The following is a 21,338-nucleotide window of genomic DNA, read 5'->3' on the forward strand; positions in this document are numbered from 1 at the left end:
AATAAATGTGATTCATCATCACATAAACAGAATTAAGAACAAAAACCATATGATTTATCTCAATAGATGTGGGAAAAGCTTTCGATAAAATCCAACATCCCTTCATGATAAAAACCCTCAAGAAACTTGACATCAAAGGTATATACCTCAAAATAATAAGAGGCATCTAAGACAAATTCATATCTAACACCATACTGAACAGGCAAAAACTAGAAGCATTCCCCCTGAGAACTGGAACGAGACAAAGATGCCCACTCTCACCACTCCTATTCAACATAGTACTGGAAGTGCTAGCCAGAGCAATCAGGCAAGAAAAGAAATCGAAGACATCCAAATAGGAAAAGAAGAACTCAAACTATCTCTCTTCGCAGATGATATGATTCTATACCTAGAAAACCCTAAAGACTCCATCAAAAAGCTCCTGGAGCTGATAAGTGACTTCATCAAAGTTTCAGGGTACAAAATCAATTTACGAAACTTAGTAGCATTTCTATACACCAATAACATTCAAGCTGAGAGCCAAATCAAGAGCACAATCTCATTTAGACTAGCCACACAAAAAGAAATACTTAGGAATATATCTAACTAAGGTGAAAGATTTCTACAAGGAGAACTATAAAACACTGCCAAAAGGAATAAGAGATGACAGAAACAAATGGGGAAAATTTTCATGTTCATAGATTGGAAGAATCAATATCATTAAAATGGCCATACTGCTCAAAGAAATCTACAGATTTATTGTTATTCCTATCAAGCTCCCAATGTCATTTTTCACAGACTTAGATAAAAAAAACTATTCTAAAATTCATATGGAACCAAAAACAAGCCCAAATAGCCAAAGCAATCCTAAGCAAAAAGAACAAAGTCAGAGGCATCACATTGCTCACTATATTATAAGGCTACAGTTACCAAAACAGCATGGTACTAGTACAAAAACAGACACATAAACCAATGAAACAGAATGAAGAACCAGAAATAAAACCACACACCTACAGCCAGCTAATCTTCAATAAAGTTGATGAAAAATAAGCAATGAGGGAACAACTGTCCATTAGATAAATAATGTTAGGATAGCTGGCTAGGCATATGCAGAAGAATGAAACTGGACCCCTACGTTTCACCGTATACAAAAATTAACTCAAGATGGATTACAGATCTAAATGTAATACCTCAAACTATATGAATCCTAGAAGAAAACCTTAGAAACACCATTCTGGATATGGGCCTTGGGAAGGAATGTATTACTAAGTCCTGAAAAGCAATTGCAACAAAAACAAATTTTGAGAAGTGGGCCTAATTAAACTAAAGAGCTTCTGCCCAGCAAAAGAAACTATCAACAGAGTAAACAGACAACCGACAGAATAGGAGAAAATATTTTGCAAACTATGCATCTAACAAAGGTCTAATATCCAGAATCTATAAAGAACTTAAACCATTGAACAAGAAAAAAACAAATAGCCCATTTAAATATGAGCAAAAGACATAAATAGACACTTCTGAAAAGAAGATATACAAGGGGCCAAGAAACATATGGAAAAATGCTAATCATCACAGAAATGAAAATCAAAACCACTATATCTCACACCAGTCAGAATGGCTATTATTTAAAAAGTCAAAAAACAACATATATTGGCAAGGCTGCAGAGAAAATGGAACACTTACATGCTGTTGGTGACAATGTAAATTAGTTCAGCCCCTGTAGAAAGCAGTTTGAGGATTTCTAAAAGAACTCAGAACTACCATTTAATCCAGCAATCCCATTTCTGAGTACATATCCAAAAGAAAACAAATTGTTCTACCAAAAAGACACATGCACTCACACGGTTATTGCAGCAATATTCACAATAGAAAACATGCATGGAATCAACATAGGTGCCCATTAATAATAGATTGGATAAAGAAAATGTGGTATATATACATTATGGAATACTACACAGCCATAAAAAAGAATGAAGTCGTGTCCTTTGCAGCAACATGGATACAGCTGGAGGCCATTATCCTAAGAGAATTAACACAGGAAGAGAAAATACTACATGTTCTCACTTGTAAGTGGGAGCTGAACATCAGGTGCTCGTGGACATAAAGATGGCAGCAATAGACTACCAGAAGGAGGGAGGAAAGGTAGGGAGCAAGAGTTGAAAAACTAACTGTTGGGTAATATTCTCAGTACCTGGGTAATGGGATTATTCATACCCCAAAACTCAGCATCATGCAATATACCCAGGTAACAAACTTGCACATGTATCCCCTGAATCTAAAATAAAAGTTGAACGATAAATAAATAAATAAACTGTACTACATGTCATCTAAATTCTATTTAGCAAAGACTTTTTTAAACTTATTCTACTTTAAGTTCTGGGGTATATGTGCACAACGTGCAGGTTTGTTACATATGTATACACGTGCCATGTTGGTTTGTTGCACCCATTAACTCATCATTTACATTAGGTATTTCTCCTAATGCTATCCCTCCCCCATCCCCCACCCCAACAGGCCCCGGTGTGTGATGTTCCCCGCCCTGTGTCCAAGTGTTCTCATTGTTCAATTCCCACCTATGGGTGAGAACAGGCAATGTTTGGTTTTCTGTCCTTGCGATAGTTTGCTCAGAATGATGGTTTCCAGCTTCATCCATGTCCCTACAAATGACATGAATTCATCCTTTTTTATGGCTGCACAGTATTCCATGATGTATATGTACCACATTTTCTTAATCCAGTCTATCTTTGATGGACATTTGGATTGGTTCCAAGTCTTTGCTATTGTGAATAGTGGTGCAATAAACATACATGTGCATGTGTCTTTACAGTAGCAGGATTTATAATCCTTTGGGTATATACCCAGTAATGACATGGCTGGGTCAAATAGTATTTCTAGTTCTAGATCCTTGATGAATTGCCACACTGTCTTCCACAATGGTGAAATTACTTTACAGTCCCATAAACAGTATAAAAGCGTTCCTATTTCTCCATATCCTCTCCAGCACCTATTGTTTCCTGACTTTTTAATGATCGCCATTCTAACTGGTGTGAGATGGTATCTCATTGTGGTTTTGATTTGCATTTCTCTGATGACCAGTGATGATGAGCATTTTTTCATGTGTCTGTTGGCTGCATAAATGTCTTTTTTGAAAAGTGTCTGTTCATATCCTTTGCCCACTTTTTGATGGGGTTGATTTTTTCTTGTACATTTATTTAAACTCTTTGTAGATTCTGGATATTAGCCCTTTGTCAGATGACTAGGTTGCAAAAATTTTCTGCCATTCTGTAGGTTGCCTTTTCACTCTGATGATAGTTTCTTTTGCTGTGCAGAAGCTCTTTAGTTTAATTAGATCCCATTTGTCAATTTTGGCTTTTGTTGCCATTGCTTTTGGTGTTTTAGTCATGAAGTCCTTGCCCATACCTATGTCCTGAATGGTATTGCCTAGGTTTTCTTCTAGGGTTTTTATCGTTTTAGGTCTAACATTTAAGTCTTTAATCCACCTTGAATTAATTTTTGTATAAAGTGTAAGGAAGGGATCCACTTTCAGCTTTCTACATATGGCTAGCCAGTTTTTGCAGCACCATTTATTAAGTAGGGAATCCTTTGCCCATTTATTGTTTTTGTCAGATTTGTCAAAGATCAGATAGTTGTAGATGTGTGGTGTTATTTCTTAGGCCTCTGTTCTGTGCCATTGGTCTATATCTCTCTTTTGGTACCAGTACCATGCTGTTTTGGTTACTGTAGCCTTGTAGTACAGTTTGAAGTCAGGTAGCATGATGCCTCTAGCTTTGTTCTTTTTGCTTAGGATTGTCTTAGAAATGTGGCCTCTTTTTGATTCCATATGAACTTTAAAGTAGTTTTTTCCAATTCTGTGAAGAAAGTCATTAGTAGCTTGATGGGGATGGCATTGAATCTATAAATTACCTTGGAGAGTATGGACATTTTCATGATATTGATGATTCCTATCCATGAGCATGGAATGTTCTTTCATTTGTTTGTGTCCTCTTTTATTTCATTGAGCAGTGGTTGGTAGTTCTCCTTGAAAAGGCCCTTCACATCCCTTGTAAGTTGGATTCCTAGGTATTTTATTCTTTTTGAAGTAATTGTGAATGGGAGTTCACTCATGATTTGGCTCTCTGTTTGTTATTGGTGTATAGGAATGATTGTGATTTTTCCACATTGATTTTGTATCCTGAGACTTTGCTGAAGTTGCTTATCAGCTTAAGGAGATTTTGGGCTGAGACGATGAGGTTTTCTAAATATGCAATCATGTCATCTGAAAACAGGGACAATTTGACTTCCTCTTTTCCTAATTGAATGCCCTTTATTTCTTTCTCCTGCCTAATTGCCCTGGCCAGAACTTCCAACACTATGTTGAATATCAGTGGTGAGAGAGGGTATCCCTGTCTTGTGCCAGTTTTCAAAGGGAATGCTTCCAGTTTTTTCCCATTCAGTATGATATTGGCTGTGAGTCTGTCATAAATACCTCTTATTATTTTGAGATACATCCCATCAATATCTAGTTTATTGAGAATTTTTAGCATGAAGGGCTGTTGAATTTTGTCAAAGGCCTTTTCTGCATCTATGGAGACAATCATGTGGTTTTGTCTTTGGTTCTGTTTATGTGATGGACTACATTTATTGATTTGTGTGTGTTGAACCTGCCTTGCATCCCAGGGATGATGCCCACTTGATCATGGTGGATAAGCTTTTTGATATGCTGCTGGATTCGGTGTGCCAGTATTTTATTGAGAATTTTCGCATCAATGTTCATCAGGGATATTGGTCTAAAATTCTCTTTTTTTGTGTGTCTCTGCTAGGCTTTGGTATCAGGATGATGCTGGCCTCATAAAATGAGTTAGGGAGGATTCCCTCTTTTTCTATTGATTGGAATAGTTTCAGAAGGAATGGTACCAGCTCCTCTTTGTACCTCTGGTAGAATTCGGCTGTGAATCCGTCTGGTCCTGGACTTTTTTTGGTTGGTAGGCTATTAATTATTGCCCCAATTTCAGAGCCTGCTATTGGTCTATTCAGAGATTCAACTTCTTCCTGGTTTAGTCTTGGGAGGGTGTATGTCTCCAGGAATTTATCCATTTCTTCTAGATTTTCTAGTCTATTTGCATAGAGGTGTTTATAGTATTCTCTGATGGTAGTTTGTATTTCTGTGGGATTGGTGGTGATATCCCCTTTATCATTTTCTATTGCATCTATTTGATTCTTCTCTCTTCTTTATTAGTCTTGCTAGGGGTCTATCAATTTTGTTGATCTTTTCAAAAAGGCAGCTCCTGGATTCATTTATTTTTTGAAGGGTTTTTTTGTGTCTCTATCTCCTTCAGTTCTGCTCTGATCTTAGTTATTTCTTGTCTTCTGCTAGCTTTTGAATGTGTTTGCTCTTGCTTCTCTAGTTCTTTTAATCGTGATGTTAGGGTGTTAATTTTAGATCTTTCCTGCTTTCTCTGGTGGGCATTTAGTGCTATAAATTTCCCTCTACACACTGCCTTAAATGTGTCCCAGAGATTCTGGTATGTTGTGTCTTTGTTCTCACTAGTTTCAAAGAACATCTTTATTTCTGCCATCATTTCATTATTTAACCAGCAGTCATTCAGGAGCAGGTTGTTCAGTTTCCATGTGGTTGTATGCAGTTTTGAATAAGTTTCTTAATCCTGAGTTCCAATTTGATTGCACTGTGGTCTGAGAGAAAGTTTGTTGTGACTTCTGTTCTTTCACATTTGCTGAGGAGTGCTTTATTTCCAACTATGCGGTCAATTTTGGAACAAGTGCAATGTGGTGCTGAGAAGAATGTATATTCTGTTGATTTGGGGTGGAGAGTTCTGTAGATGTCTATTAGGTCCACTTGGTCCAGAGCTGAATTCAATTCCTGGATATCTTTGTTAACCTTCTGTCTCATTGATCTGCCTAATATTGACAGTGGGGTATTAAAGTCTCCCATTATTATCGTGTGGGAATCTAAGTCTCTTTGTAGGTCTCTAAGGACTTGCGTTATGAATCTGTGTGCTCCCGTATTGGGTGCATATGTATTTAGGATAGTTAGCTCTTCTTGTTGATTTGATCCCTTTACCATTATGTAGTGGTCTTCTTTGTTTCTCTTTATCTTTGTTGGTTTAAAGTCTATTTTATCAGAGACTAGGATTGCAACCCCTGCTTTTTTTTTTGCTTTCCATTTTCTTGGTAAATCTTCCATCCCTTTATTTTGAGCCTATGTGTGCCTCTGCACATGAGATGGGTCTCCTGAATACAGCACACTGATGGGTCTTGGCTCTTTATCCAATTTGCCAGTCTGTGTCTTTTAATTGGGACATTTAGCCCATTTATGTTTAAGGTTAATATTGTTATGTGTGAATCTGATCCTGTCCTTGTGATGTTAGCTGATTAATTTGCCCATTAGTTTATGCAGCTTCTTCCTAGCATTGATGGTCTTTACAATTTGGCATGTTTTTGCAGTGGCTGGTACCAGTTGCTCCTTTCCATGTTTAGTGCTTCCTTCAGTAGCTCTTGTAAGGCAGGCCTGGTGGTGTCAAAAGCTCTCAGCATTTGCTTGTCTGTAAAAGATTTTATTTCTCCTTCACTTCTGAAGCTTAATTTGACTAGATATGGAATTCTGGGTTGAAAATTCTTTTCTTTAAGAATGTTGAATATTGGCCCCCACTCTCTTCTGGCTTGTAGAGTTTCTCTTGGCCAACAGATCCACTGTTAGTCTGATGGGCTTCCCTTTGTGGGTAACCCAACCTTTCTCTCTGGCTGCCCTTAACATTTTTTCCTTCATTTCAACTTTGGTGAATCTGACAATTATGTGTCTTGGAGTTGCTCTTCTTGAGGAGTATCTTTGTTGTGTTCTCTGTATTTCCTGAATTTGAATGTTGACCTGCCTTGCTAGGTTGGGGAAGTTCTCCTGGATAATATCCTGAAGAGTGTTTTCCAGCTTGGTTCCATTCTCCCTGTCACTTTCAGGTACACCAATCAAACGTAGATTTGGTCTTTTCATATAGTCCCATATTTCTTGGAGGCTTTGTTCATTTCTTTTTATTCTTTTTTCTCTACACTTCTCTTCTAGCTTCATTTCATTAATTTGATCTTTGATCACTGATACCCTTTCTTCCACTTGATCAAATTGGCTACTGAAGCTTGTGCATGCATCACATCATTCTCGTGCCATGGTTTTCAGCCCCATCAGGTCATTTAAGGTCTTCTCTACGCTGTTTATTCTAGTTAGCCATTCGTCTAATCTTTTTTCAAGGTTTTTAGCTTCCTTGCAATGGGTTTGAACATCCTCCTTTAGCTTAGAGAAGTTTGTTATTACCAACCTTCTGAAGCCTACTTCTGTCAACTTGTCAAAGTCATTCTCCAGCTTTGTTCAATTGCTGGTGAGGAGCTGTGATCCTCTGGAGGAAAAGAGGCACTCTGGTTTTTATGATTTTCAGCTTTTCTGCTCTGGTTTCTCCCCCATCTTTGTGGTTTTATCTACCTTTGTTCTTTGATGATGGTGACATACAGATCAGGTTTTGGCGTGGATGTCCTTTTTGTTTATGTTGATGCTATTCCCATTTGTTAGTTTTCCTTCTAACAGTCAGGTCCCTTAGCTGCAGGTCTGTTGGAGTTTGCTGGAGGTCCACTCCAGATGCTGTTTGCCTGGGTATTACCAGCAGAGGCTGCAGAACAGCAAATATTCCAGGACAGCAAATATTGCTGCCTGATCCTTTCTCTGGAAGCTTCCTCTCAGAGGGGAATCTGGCTGTATGAAGTGTCAGTTGGCCCCTACTGGGAGGTGTCTCCCAGTTGGGCTACTCAGGGGTCAGGGACCCACTTAAGGCAGTCTGTCCATTCTCAGAGATCAAACACCATGCTGGGAGAACCACTGCTCTCTTCAGAGCTGTCAGACAGGGATGTTTACGTCTGCAGAAGTTTCTGCTGCCTTTTGTTCAGCTATGCCCTGCCCCCAGAGGTGGAGTCTACAGAGGCAGGCAGGCCTCACTGAGCTGTGCTGGGCTCCACTGAGTTTGAGCTTCCCAGCCACTTTGTTTACCTACTCAAGCCTCAGCAATGGTGGACTCCTCTCCCCAAACCAGGTTGCTGCCTCGCAGTTTGACCTCAGACTGTTGTGCTAGCAGTGAGCAAGATTCCATGGGCGTGGGACCTGCTCAGCCAGGCTTGGGATATAATCTCCTGGTGTGCTGTTTGCTAAGACCATTGGAAAAGTGCAGTATTGGGGTCGCAGTGTCCCGATTTTCCCGGTACAGTCTATCATGGCTTCCCTTGGCTAGGAAAGAGAAATTCCTCGACCCCTTGTGCTTCCCGGGTGAGGTGATGCCCCGCCCTGTTCAGCTCACCCTCCATGGGCTGTACCCACTGTCCAACCAGTCCCAATGGGATGAACCAGTTACCTCAGTTGAAAACACAGAAATCACCCGTCTTCTGCGTCAGTCATGTCAGGAGCTGCAGACCGGAGCTGTTCCTATTCTGCCATCTTGCCATCCATTCAGAAATATTTTTTTTGAGACAGAGTCTTGTTCTGTCTCCCAGGCTGGAGTGCAGTGTCATAATCTCGGCTCACTGCAACCTCTGCCTCCTGGACTCAAGTGATTCTCATGCCTCAGCCTCCCAAGTAGCTGGGATTACAGGCATGCCCCACTACACCTGGCTAATTATTGCATTTTTAGTAGAGATTCGGTTTCACCATGTTGGCCAGGCTAGTCTTGAACTCCTGGCCTCAAGTGATCCACCCACCTTGGCCTCCCACAGTGGTGGGATTACAGGCATGAGCCACTGTACCTGGCCTAGTAAAGAAAGATTCAAATATTTAGCATACAATACTTAGAGTAAAACAGAAACAGGGAAAGATTAATGACTAATCTATATTCATATTTCTTCAAAATGACAACTTGTATAACTCAACAGTGCTAAATATTTCTCCTAGTGTTTTGCATTTCTTTTCTAATTTGATTCACAGACCATTCCATAGCTCTGATACTCACCTAAATAGTCTAGAGGAAATTTTGACTGAAAACTAGAAACTTTGAATAGAATCTTTTTTTGTAATTTATTTGGTGTTTGCATTTTGAATACAAAATATACATGATAAAAATTATATATACATAAATTAAAATTTTAGTCTGAGTTCAGCACTGATTCTTATATTATCTCTGTGGAATCTGTTTTCTTTTTATTCTCTCTATAATGACAGCCCTAGCAACAATAAAGTCATTCTCTACTTGGTTAAAAAAATACAGAGCTAGAAAATATTTGCAAAATACATATCTCCTAAAGGAGAGTTTTCCATAATATACAAAGAACGCTTAAAACTCTACAATAAGAAAACAAACAACCTGATTTAAAAATGGACCAAAGGCCTTAATAGACGCCTTACCAAAGAAGATATACAGGTGGCAAATAAGTGCATGAAAAGATGCCCCACATCCTATGTCATCAGGGAAATGCAAATTAAAACAATGAGATACTGCTACACACCTACTAGAATGGCCAAAATCCAGAACACTGACAACATTAAATGCTGTCAAAGATATAGAGCAACAGGAACTCTCACTCTTTGCTGGTGGAAATGCAAAATGATATAGCCACTTTGGAAGACCACTTGGTAGTTTCTTGCAAATCTAAACATACTCATCAGCAGTCATACTCCTTGGTATTTCCCCAAAGGAGTTGATAACTTATGTCCCTGCAAAACATCTTTACTCATAATTGCCAAAACTTGGAAGCAGCCAAGATACTTTTGGTAAGTGAACAAATAAATAATAATCTCCATTCCATCTAGACAATGGAATATTATTCAGCACTAAAAAGAAATGAGCTATCAAGCCATGAAAGACGGAGGAAACTTACATGCATGTTACTAAGTGAAAGAAGCCAATGAGAAAAGGCTACATACTATATTATTCCAACTGTATGACACCTGGAAAAGGCAAAACTATGGAGACAGAAAAAAGATTACTCAGGAGGCTGAGGCAAGAGGATTGCTTGAACCCAAGAGTAGAAGGCTAGCCTGGGGAACATAGCAAGACTGTGTCCTTAGGGAAAAAAAATCAGTGTTTTCCAGGTTTGGGGGAAAAAGGGATAAATAGGAGGAGCATAGAGGGTTTTTAGGGCAGTAAAACTACTCTGTATGATACTTGATATGGTTTGGCTGTGTCCCCACCCAAATCTCATCTTGAATTGTAGTTCCCATAATTCCCACATATTGTGGGAGGGACCTGGTGTGAAATAATTGAATCATGGGGATGTTTTCCCCCATACCATTCTTGTGGTAGTAAGTCTCATGAAATCTGATGGCTTTATAAGGGGTTTCCTTTTTCACTTGGGTCTCATTCTCTCTCACCTACCATCACGTAAGACATCCCTTTGCTCCTCCTTTGTCTTCCACCATTTGTGAGGCCTCCCCAGCCATGTGGAACTGTGAGTCCATTAAACCTCTTTCCTTTATAAATTAGCCAGTCTTGGGTATGTTTTTATCAGCAGTGTGAAAACTGACTAATTCAATACTATAAAGGTGGATATTTGTCATTGTATATTTGTCCACAGAACATACAACATCAAGACTGAACCCTAATGTAAATTACAGACTTCATGTGATTATGATGTGTCAGTGGATGTTCATCTATTATAGCAAGTGCACCACTCTGGTGGGGGACATCAGTAATGGGGGAGGCTATGCATATGTGAAGGGAGGGGAAATGGGAAATCTCTATACTTTCCACTCAATTTTGTTGAGGACCTAAAACTGTTCTAAAAAATAATGTGTTTAAAAATAATTATAATAAAAGGTGCAGGATATATATATCCACCCCTCATCTTTTATATGCTAGGTAGACTCTGCCCCTGCAGAGTTGAGGAGCAGAGGAAGAACTGTAAAGGGCAGGGACAGGTCTTACTTGAGAGTATTTTGGTCTTGGTGCTCTTTGGACTCTTGCTGCATTGTATTAGTGGATTCACCAGAGACATGCTTAGTGATCTCTCACAAAATTCCCTTAACACATCTGATACTCCCACCAGCCAGCCACTTATTACCCATCCTTTAGCCCCTTGTTTCTGAAAGGCCACCCCATAGATCCTCTTTTAGGATCTTAACACCCCCTGCAGGTTATCCTGTTGAGACAATGTAAAATCACTCCAGATCATGATCCAGAGTGGATTGACTGGAAATTCACACATTTTCTCGCCCAAACTAGGAGTGCAGACTATTCTGTAGGCAACCATTTTTCTTTGCTCTGTCTTCTGGCCATCACAGTCCTCTGGCTTTTAGACTTTTCTAGAGCCTCTAAACCCCACAGTCTCCAGAGCTATCACATGCCTCCCAAGTCTTCTCTTCTACAAGGGCAGTATTATTAGATGCTTTAACAATTCTTTATATGATGTGCTTTTGAGGCTGTATTAGCTAGCTATTGCTGTGTAACAAACCAATCCAACCTTAGTGGTTTGAAGAACCATTACTATACCTCGTGAATCTATAGGTCAGCTGGATGGTTCTGCTTATCTAGGCCAGGCTTAGCTGATCTCAACTGGACTTACATATGCATTTGCAGCCCCAAGTGTCAGGTCAGCTGACTGGTCTAAGATATTCCTCTCCATGTGTGGCAGAGGGCTGACTTGACTTGGGCGACAGGTATAACTATGTTATGTGTTTCTCATCATCCAGCAGGCAAGCCTGGGCTTGGTCACATGGCAGAGGCACAATTACAAGAGAAAGTGTGGAAACATGCAAGGACTCGTGAAGCCTAACTCAGAACTGCTATCCTGCCATTTTTGCCATTTGCTATACAGGCCAAAGTAAATCATAAGGCTTGATTCAAGGGTTGGAGAAACATTCTTCATCTCTTATGGGAGGAGCTGCATGATCAAACTGCAAAAATCTCTAGTATATGGAAAAAGGGGACATTTCTGCAATCAATCTATAACGCAAGCAATTCCTTCTTCTGGTCTTTACAATAAGCTCCAGCTCCTATTCACCCCACTTAGCCCTACCTCTATTAGTCTAGCCTAAAATGGACATTAATATATCAAGGAAGTTGCTGTTAAACTAAATTTGGCCTAAGGATGCCTCCATACTTTGAGTCCCTAGTAACAAACTGCAACCTATCTTAGGATGTAAATTAACTAAAAGCCTAATTTAGGAATATAGTTTTGTAACAAGTTGAGTCTCATCCAATCACAGCAGCTGAGCCTCAGTCAATCACAGGCAGCCAACTGATCAGACCACGTCCAAATTAGGCAAATGCCAAGTTGTAACCAATCAAAATTTTTCTATACCTCACTTCCACTTTCTATCAATAATTGCTGCCTGCCCACCTTGTGGAGTGGAGGTCTCTGAATCTCTTCTGGTTCTAAGGGCTCCCTGATGTGAATTATCCACATATACAGGGCCCCTCTGACCTGATTTAACACAAAAAAGAAGTCGAATCAGGAGCTGTAGTCTCTGCAGTTTGTGGTGGGAGAATTATGATTCCTGTTAGAAAGACCCTTCTTATCCAGAGCAAGCCTGGTAAGACCAAGCGCAGATGTGTGGTGTCAGGTCGGTCCAGCAGCCCCTTGTGGATATAAGCCTAATACCATTCAGAAAGCAATGAGAGGGAAAAGAAAGGAAATCAAAGAGCAGGTCAGTGAAGGAATAAATCAAAAGGAAGAATCCAGAAAAAGAGAGAAATTAGACTGTAGTGTATTTATTTTTATGGGAGAAAAAAACATATTGGGATATGAGACGGTGGGCAGGGGAGAAGAAGCGGGACACATCTCTGATGAATTCCCTGCTCATTCTTTAGCATGCAAAAGCTAGTGCCTATTTGGCAGATCATTTTAAAAGGCTCTGTTCATTCCAGTCCCAGCAGGTGGAGATTTAAGGGGTAAGGCTGTCTGATCCACTGAGTGGATGGGCTGTATTTGGAGTTTCTGGGAAGCCATTTTAATCTCTCTTCAAAGAGGCCAGTTACTATTGTATTACCGCAAGAATGCATCGTAATTCCAGTGGTCCTTACCACACTAAACTGAGATTGCTTTTCATAGACAGCCTCCCTTGAATTTTGGTTTCTTGGTGAGAAATTTTACAATCCCTCATATCCCCCCAAAATAAAAAATATTTAAAATAATAAGAAATGGAAAAAACAGAGCAAGACTCTGTCTCAAAAAATAAATAAAATATAAGACTAAAGAAAAAAATTAATAGTACACAAGACTAAAGAAAAAAATTAATAGTACACAAGACTAAAGAAAAAATTAATAGTATACAAATGCTATAATATAGTTATTAAAGTGTTTCTCCCAAAGGTATGGGTTAGCTTTCTTTTTTTTTTTTTTTGAGACAGAGTCTCGGTCTGTCGCCAGGCTGGAGTGCAGTGGCACAATCTCAGCTCACTGCAATCTCCACCTCCCGGGTTCAAGTGATTCTCCTGCCTCAGCCTCCTGAGTAGCTGGAACTACAGGCACATGCCACCACTCACAGTTAATTTTTGTATTTTTAGTAGAGGCAGGGTTTCACCACGTTGGCCAGGATGGTCTCAATCTCCTGACCTTGTGATCTGCCCATCTCTGCCTCCCAAAGTGCTGGGATTACAGGCATGAGCCACCACACCCGGCCCTGGGTTAGCTATTCTGAAGCACTTTACATGGGTACTAGAATCAAATAATTAAATAGTGTATATTGTAGATAAAGAAAGCTAGACTATTAGAGAAAAGTTTACAAAGAAAGACTAAAATGGACCTGGCATGGTGGTTCATGCCTGTAATCCCAGCACTTTGGGAGGCTGAGGCAGGTGGATCACCCGAGGTGAGGAGTTCGAGATCAGCCTGGCCAAAATGGTGAATCCCTATCTCTACTAAAAATACAAAATTAGCTGGGCGCAGTGGTGGGACCCTGTAGTTCCAGCTACTTGGGAGGCTGAGACAGGAGAATTGCTTGAACCCGGGCAGCGACGGTTGTACTGAGCCTTGATCGCGCCACTGCACTCCAGCTTGGGTGACAGAGCGAGACTCCATCTCAAAAAAAAAAAAAAGAACCCTCTGGTCTTGAATTGGAATCAGAAGTATTAGGAGAAACTCACTGTTTTTAATATCTATACAGACAGATATGTGCAGAAATATAAATGTGGGGGTGTTGCTATACATACCTGTATTTTCTGGCTCTGTCTGCTGGATAGGCCTAAAAGCAATGACAGTCCAGTAGCAATGAGCATGCCTAATTGCCCAGATTTTTATTTCTACTCACTTTTCCCCAATTTCTTAGAGAAGCAGGTGATTCTAAGGCTGGGGCAGGAAAAATGCAAGACAGATGTCTTGTGGTGGCAGAAAAATGAAAGTACTCAAAAAAGATTGTGAGCTTGCCAGAGAACACGAGCTAACCTGAAAGAGCTCCTAACAACTAAAGATGGAAAAGGTTAAACAACAAAATAAATAATGATAGCATTATATTTTAATCAGTAAAATTAGCTAAATGTCCATGAGTCTATACTGATATAAATAAGCAATGAAATACATAAACAAATGGGAAGAAAGGACATCTCTTCCCTAAAGAACAATTCCAAGCAATATACAGAGAAGAGAGAAACAAAAAATCACTATTTGGTAAACACCACAGTAAAAATTGTTGCAGACAAGATCTACTTATGAATCTTAAAATTACTGGAGAAATTTGAAGAGGAAATAAATATTTTTATATTCTCAATACACCTACTCAAGATATTTATGAACTACAAAGGGAACGATAACTCTACAGTGGGAAGACTCATCAGGTACCACCTGAAAGAAGTAATCAAGGTTAATATCACCAGTAGTAAGACCTACTGACATAATGAACCCTTTAATATGATGCCCTGAGGATACAATATCATTTTTGTTTTGCTCTTAACAAAAACATACAACCTCATTCTAATTGTGAGAAATGATCAGGCAAGCCAAATTGAGAAATATCCTACAAAATAACTGATTAATACTCTTCAAAATAAGTCAAAGTCCTAAAAGGACAGACTGAGGAATTGTCATGGTTTAGAGGAGATGAAGGAAAAATGACAACAAATAAGATGAAAAGCGGGATTCTAATTAAGATCCAGGAACATCTGAAAAAGAAATCAAAAAAGGAATTCCATTTACAATAGTCACAAATAAAATTAAATGCGTATGTATTAGCCAAAGAAGTGAAAAATCTCTATAATGAAAACTATAAAATACTGATGAAAGAAATTGAAAAGGACATCAAAAAATGGAAAGATATTCCATGTTAATGGATTGGAAAAATCAATATTATTAAAATGTCCATACTGCCCAAAGCAATCTACAAATTCAATGCAATTCCTATCCAAATTCCAATGACATTCTTCATAGAAATTTTTAAAACCCTAAAATTTATATGGAGCCCCAAAAGACCCAAAATAGCCAAAGCTATCCTGAGCAAAAAACGACAAAACTGGAGGAATCACATTATCTGACTTCAAATTATACTACAGAGTTATAGTAACCAAAACAGTATGGTACTGGCATAAAAACAGACACATAGGGGCTGGGGTGGTGGCTCATGCCTATAATCCTAGCACTTTGGGAGGCCAAGACAGGTTGATCGCTTGAGCTCAGGAGTTCAAGACCAGCCTGGGCAACATAGTAAAACTCTATCTCTACAAAAAATACAAAAATTGTCTGGGCATGGTGGCACACATCTGTAGTCCTAGCTACTCAGGAGGCTGAAGTGGGAAGATGGCTTGACCCGGGGGGTGGAGGTTGCAGTGAGACAAGGTCATGCCACTGTACTCCAGCCTGGTGGCAGAGCCAGATGCTGTCTCAAAAAAAAAAAAAAAAAAAAAAAAAAAAAGACACAGAGCCAGTGGAGAACCCAAAAACAAATCCATACACCTATACACCTATAGTGAACTTATTTTTGGCAAAGGTGCCAAGAACATACACTGGGGAAAATGGATTAAAGACTTAAATCTAAGACCTCAAATATAAAACTATTAAAAGAAAACATTGGGGAAAAAAGAAAAAACACTGGGGAAACTTTCCAGGATACTGGATTGGGCAGATTTCTTGAGTAATACCCCACAAGCACAGGCAACCAAAGCAAAAATGGATACATCAAGTTAAAAAGCTGCTGCACAGCAAAGGAAACAATCAACAAAGAGACAACCCACAAAATGGGAGAAAATATTTGTAAATTACCCATCTGACAAGGGATTAATAACCAGAATATATAAGGAGCTCAAACAACTCAATAGAAAAAAAATTGAAAATGGGCAAAATATTTGAATAGACATTTCTCAAAAAAAAAGACATGCGAATGGTAGGCATTTGAAAAGGCACTCAACATCATTAACCATCAGAGAAATAAAAATCAAAACTACAATGAGATATAATCTCATCCCAGTTAAAATGGCTTTTATCCAAAAGACAGGCAATAACAAATGCTGGCAAGGATGTGGCGAAAAGGGAACCCTCATATGCTGTTGGTGGGAATGTAAATTAGTACAACCACTATGAAAACAGTTTGGAGGTTCCTCAAAAAACTAAAAATAGAGCTACCACATGATCCAGCAATTCCACTGTCAGTTATATTCCTAAAAGAAACAAAAATCAAGATATTGTAGAGATATCTGAACTCCCATGTTTGTTGCAACACTGTTCACAATAGCCAAGATTTGGAAGCAAACTAAGTGTCTATCAGCAGATGAATGGATAAAGAAAATGTGGTACATATACATAATGGAGTACTATACAGCCATAAAAAAGAATGGGATCCTGTCATTTGCAACAACATGGATGGAACTGGAGGTCATTGTGTTAAGTGAAATAAGTCAGTCACAAAAAGACAAACTTTTCATGTTCTCACTTACTTGTGGTAAGTAAAAACTAAAACAATTGAACTCATAGAGATAGACAGTAGAAGGACAGTTACCAGAGACTAGGAAGTACAGTGCTGGGGTGGAGGGCATGGGGGAGAAGTGGAGATGGTTAATGGGTACAAAAAGTAGTTAGAAAGAATGAATAAGACCTAGTACATGATAACACAACAGGGTAACTGTTGTCAATAATAATTTAATTGTACATTTTAAAATAACTAAAATAGTATAATTGGAATGTTTGTAACACAATGTTTGAGAGGATGGATACCCCATTTACCATTATGTGAGTATTACACACTGCATGCCTGTATCAAAGTATCTCATGTACCCCATAAATATACACACCTACTATGTACCCACAAAAATTTTTTAAAAAATTAAAAAAAGATCCAGGAACAGAAAAAGGACACGACTGAAAAAAACTAGGGAAATTATAATAAGAGCTACAGTTAGTTAATAATATTATACCATTGTTAATTTTTCGGTTTTGATAATTGCAGTATGGTTATATAAGATTAATATTAGATTAAAATTAAAGTGAGAGGTATATGGGTATCCTCTATATTATTTTTGCAATGCTTCTGTAACTCTAAAATTAGCTCAAAAAAGGGTTTTAAAAAGAGAAATTCAATTAAAAATGTGAGCAAAATATTTGAACAGATACTCATTAAAGATGTGTCAAAAGAAGCCAATGAGAAGATGTTTAACATGTTCAGTCATTAAGGAAACAAACACTAAAACCACAATGAGATACCACTACATATCTATTAGAATAGCTAAAATTAAAAAAAAAAAACCTAACAATACCAAGTGCTGGTTTGAGAATGTGGGGTAGCTGCATTTTTCATGCATTGCTGGTGGGAATACAAAATGATAGTGATTTGGGAAAACAGTTGGCAGTTTCTGATAAATTACATACTATATGACGCAAGGATCCCACTCCTAGGTATTTACCCAAGAGAAATTAGAACTTATGTCCCCCCAAGAACTTAGTTGCAAATATTTATAATGGTCTGTTTATAATAGCCTCAACCTGGAAATAAAATGTTTCTTACTAAATGATTAAACAAACTATGGCATATTCCCACCCTCTGATTCTTGGGAAAGGCTGGGAAAGTTGTTATCTGAGAGTTTTGCAAAAATAACAGGAATCAATGATATACGCACCTAGAGGTCAGAGGATGAGAAAACACACAGTATGATTTATCCCACTGAGTCACCTTTTGGGCCCTATGGGGCCCATGTTGAATGGATTCCTGGAAATCTCTTCTCTCTTGGCCACCCTCCCTCTGTCCCATCCCCATTCCCAGGATCTAGCCTCCCCTCTTCCAGCACCTACAAGGTCAAGGGGAGACCTTCCTCCCTGGCTTCACTGAGGATAAACACAGTGTCTTCACAGTTCCCTGGGCTTCTTGGTTCCCTCAAAGAGGAGTGTCTGGAGGCTGAGCAATCAATGCGGTTCTTAGCATAATTTTAGATATTTGGCTAGACATTTATTGAGTGCTGACTGTATGCCAGCAATCAGGGAGACAATGACAAAACAGACAAAATTCCTGCCCTAATGAATAGTGATAATAATAATTTAATTTTAAAAGAGAAAAACTAATGGAATCATGGCTCAAGGTAGACACCTTGAGCTGGAAGAGGTCCTGGAGGGAAGAAGACAAATCTGGGGGGTGGCTTGCCCTTTCTTCAAATACGATGCTTGCTTATCTCCTTAGGGAGCTCAAAGATCTTTCCTTTTTTAACTTTCTTTAAATAGCCTCCAGTGGACTCTTCCACATCACAGTTTCTATTGAACATATTTGAGTTAAGAAATTCTCTAATTGATGGTAAGATATAAGTAACAATTAATGGTATTGGAATTGAAAGGTACAAGGTAGAAAAAAAACCCATTTTTCTTTAAATATCCTGATATGCTTTGAATTTTTATCATGTGTATACAATTTTTATATCACAAATAATATTAACAAATTTTTATATGTTCTTCTTTCTGTGGTCCTATGACAGAATGTACTATCACTAGCATTTTCTCCTAAGCTAACAATATATAATCAAATCCTTCAAAAGCCCATGACTTTTTAAGAATTGAGCATCAAGACCGTACAAGCCTCCTGACCAAACCTTGCCTTCTATTTCCATCCGTGCTCCCACTTCACTTCACTGTAATTATACAACTAAGGTGATCTTTCACCCTGATAATAAACACTAATGTCTATGTCATTCCTCTGTTCATAACACTCCCATTGCTCCCTATTAAAAAAAAGAATTGAGCGTCAAGGAGCAATTCCATTTCTAGAAAATTATTCTGCAGAGGTAGTGAAGCATATCAATATGGAATGTGGGCTCTGGAATGAGACCTGGATTTAAAACCTAGCTCTGCCACATTCTACCTGTGTGACCCTGAGCAAACTACTTAACGTTGCTTCTACTAATTCCTGCCTCCAATACCTACCCCATTGGCCTGTTAAGAAGATTAATTGAGATAACACATGTAAAGTTCTTTGCCCACAGCTTAGACCAAAGAAAATACAATTATGCTTCACTTAATGATGGGGATACACTCTGAGAAATGTGTTGTTAGGCAGTTTCTTCATTACTCAAACATCACAGAGTGAACTCACACAAACCTAGATGGTACAGCCTACTACACACCTAGGGTAGATGGTATAGCCTATTGCTCCTAGGCTACAAACCTGTACAACATGTTACTGTCCTGAATACTGTAGGCAATTGTAACACAGTGGTATTTGTATACCTAAACACAGAAAAGGTACAGTAAAAATAGGATATAAAAGATTTAAAATGGTACACTTCTTTTTTTTTTTTTTTTTTGAGACAGAGTCTCGCTCTGTCACCCAGACTGGAGTGCAGTGGTGAGATCTCGGCTCACTGCAAGCTCTGCCTCCTGGGTTCACGCCATTCTCCTGCCTCAGCCTCCCGAGTAACTGGGACTACAGGCGCCTGCCACCACGCCTGGTTAATATTTTGAATTTTTAGTAGAGATGGGGTTTCACTGTGTTAGCCAGGACGGTCTCGATCTCCTGACCTCATGATCCGCCCACCTCAGCCTCCCAAAGTGCCGGGATTACAGGCGTGAGCCACCACACCTGGCCTAAAACGGCACACTTCTATAGGGTGCTTACTGTGAATGGAGCTTGCAGGGCTGGAAGTTGCTCTGGGTGAATCAGTGAGTGAGCAGTGAGTGAATGTGAAGGCTGAGGACATTACTGTGCACAACTGTAGACCTTATCAACACTATACTCTAAGCCTACACCAAATACGTTTTTTAAATTTCTTTCTTCAAAAAAATTCTTTTTTCAATAATAAATTAACCTTAGCTACTGTAACTTTTTTACTCTATAAACTTTAATTTTTTAACTTTTTGATTTTTTTGTAATAACACCTAGCTAAAAACACAAATGCATTGTACAACTATAGAAAAATATTTTCTTTTTTTTTTTTTTTTTTCTTTTTTTTTGAGTCAGAGTCTCACTTTGTCTCAAGGCTGGAGTGCAGTGGCGTCAGCTCAGCTCACTGCAACCTCCACCTCCCAGGTTCAAGTAATTCTCCTGCCTCAGCCTCCCAAGTAGCTGGTACTACAGGCGCACACCACCACGCCCAGCTAATTTTTGAATTTTTAGTAGAGACAGGGTTTCACCATGTTGGCCAGGCTGGCCTCGATCTCTTGACCTCGTGATCCGCCCACCTCAGCCTCCCAAAGTGCTGGGATTACAGGCGTGAGCCACTGCGCCCGGCCATGTGGATGTTTTCTAACGGCTTCTATATTCTCAGTGACATAGGCAGCAAGCCTATCTCATAGTAAGGATTGTGGAGGGGGCTTGAGAAGAGAGAAAAAGATGTGAAATAGCTAACCAGAGGGGTGGGAGTGTAAGTGGACTAGGAAAACTTAATGAGATTGCCAGGCAGCAATAAAGGCCCACTTGAAGTTAATGGCCATGAATTTAAAAGGGCTCCAGTCAGCATGACCATGAGAGTTTTTCTCCAGCTGTACTCATTGAACAGACACAGAATCAGCACAGTTGAATTTAAACAGGAATTTGCCAAGAGAATATAATAAAGGGAGAAAAAGAAAGGAAATTAAGAGTATACATGAGGGAGTGATAGAATTTGGACCATGGAATCCAAGTGAAGCAAAAGAGGGAGGGCTTGATGGATTGCCCCCATCAGTGGTGCTAAAAGTTTCATCATTAGGATTCTAGAGGGAGTAAGCCACAAAGAGTGGTATGCTTCCAGCTGATATTGTGGACGTGGCATGGTTATCAGTGATGGTGAGGTCTAGGGTATGACCTTGAAGTGGAGGCTGAGATATTGTGGAGCAAAAGATCATTGGAGGAGAGAAAGTAAAAGAATTGAGAAGCAAGGGTGCTAGCACAGTCATGTATGTGGACATTAAAAACCTCCCAGACTCATATCAAGAGAGGTTTTATTCCTATAGAAAGCATGACACAGAGCATCACCCTTCAAGGAATGAGAGGTGGGGGAAGGTAGAGG

Source organism: Hylobates moloch, unplaced genomic scaffold, assembly GCF_009828535.3.
Source record: "Hylobates moloch isolate HMO894 unplaced genomic scaffold, HMol_V3 SCAFFOLD_9, whole genome shotgun sequence".
NCBI lineage: Eukaryota > Metazoa > Chordata > Mammalia > Primates > Hylobatidae > Hylobates > Hylobates moloch.